At 36.6% G+C, this 1727-nt stretch overlaps 1 long non-coding RNA gene across 1 annotated transcript; it reads right to left on the minus strand.

Annotated features, from left to right (window-relative positions):
- Positions 1–477: 477 nt before the first annotated feature.
- Positions 478–1122, minus strand: LOC148313934 (uncharacterized). The gene is made up of 2 exons (XR_015838494.1): positions 765–1122; positions 478–675 (listed from the first exon to the last, which is right to left on the minus strand). It is a non-coding gene; the product is annotated as an uncharacterized LOC148313934 (long non-coding RNA).
- Between the last annotated feature and the right edge of the window lie 605 nt (positions 1123–1727).

A 1727-nucleotide genomic window follows, 5' to 3' on the forward strand; every position in this document is an offset into this window, starting at 1 on the left:
AAATTTCCTGTTAGCTCGCAAAGTGCCCGTAACATATGTTTTTTGGCTCAATAAGGTTTCTACCAGAGGGACACTATTGTAATAGTTATCCATAAAAAGGGAGTGACCAACTTGGGTGCTCCCTTCCATGAGCTTATGGACAACTTTACTGGTGTGGTTCTTTCCACTCAACTCCTGGTCGGCTGAACCACCGTACACAATTATTTTTAGTGCCAAACCATTGGATTCTCCCAATACATATAATTTGATGCCATATTTTGCCTTTTTCCCCTTCATGTACTGCCGCATAACGAGCCTCCCTCGCCACAGTACCAAAGACTCGTCAATTGACAAGTTTTTATTGGGTGCATAAATTGCACTCATCCGGTCGTTGAAAAAATGTATCAGTGGATTTATTTTCCCTAAACTAGTGGTGTCCGCTTCATTATTATTAAAATGTAATGATCTAAGAATTTAAAAAAACTTATCCCGAGACATATACTGTGAGAATGCTGTCAGATTGAAGAGATGATGTTTCTTCCAATAATCCGTGAGGCGATTCAATCGAATAGTTCCCGTGTGCAGTAAAAGCCCCAGCCATACTTTTAATGTTTCTGTGGTGAGGTCATTCCAACGAGTTATTCTGCTTTTATCTCCTTCAGAATGAGCCATAATTTCCAAAGCATAATGATTGGTCTGTTGGACAAGAAGATTATAGAAGTCATCATTGGCTATCATATTGAAGTAATCTATTGGTTCTCTCCCTGAAATTTCAATTTTTATACCTGGTCTTCCAGTAAAAAGGATCTCTTGGGCTTGCGTTGGCGTGTTTGACCAACGTCTCGAAGTTGAAGGTAGAGTGGGCGGTGGTTGTTCTTGGAACATATTGTCGTCTTCGCTGTCACTTTCATCGTCTGTTTCCATATCACTATCTATTTCGTATTCACTAATTGAATCGTATTCTATCTCACTTTCATCACTATCACTCACATTTTCCACTCTTGGTCGCTTTGATGTAGATGGTTGATCCATTTTTTAATATTTTTTGTAAAATACTTAAAAATACACAAAAATGGTTTCAATGTTAGTCAAATAATATAAAAAATTCAATATTTTAGTTCTGCGAAAATACAAAACACTATTTATAAATACAAAAACAAACAAATAAAAATGTGAATTTCACTTAACTATTGATAATACTCACTAAACTATTGTCAATCTAAAGTTATTTCACGCAAACAAACAAAAATTTAAAAATAAAAACGAAAAAAATTCCATATATTTCGACCCGTGTGAATATGGCTTTTCGTGTAAACGCTGCTTTTCGCACTAAAACAATAAAAACGCGCTACGTGACTTATCCGAGTAAGGGTTGAACTAGGAATGACTAATAATGACAGGTCACCTCAGGCTGAGGCTAAACACATCTCAAAAGTCACCCTGCGCTTCTTAGTTTAAGATTTATTCAAACAAACGCGTCTGGTGCGTTGAGCGCGTGGCGGTCACGTCAACCGTCAACGCGTCTCACGCGGTGTCAGCAATGAACGTGTTAAAGAATGTATATTGCATTTTTTTGTTTTTGTTTTTTAGAATATAAGTAAATATAAAAATATTTTTATAACACACCATTCATCGTTTTCTTTGTGTAATACCAATTTAATAAACACTACTTCGTGACTACCGGATTCGGAATAATCATTTCATCATACTTATCAAGTCCGCCTCCGTAGTGTAATGCTCCATGCTCG

This window comes from Brachycentrus maculatus, unplaced genomic scaffold, assembly GCF_059751285.1.
Source record: "Brachycentrus maculatus isolate JH-2025_06_01 unplaced genomic scaffold, ASM5975128v1 h1tg000004l, whole genome shotgun sequence".
In the NCBI taxonomy this organism is placed as follows: Eukaryota; Metazoa; Arthropoda; class Insecta; order Trichoptera; family Brachycentridae; genus Brachycentrus; species Brachycentrus maculatus.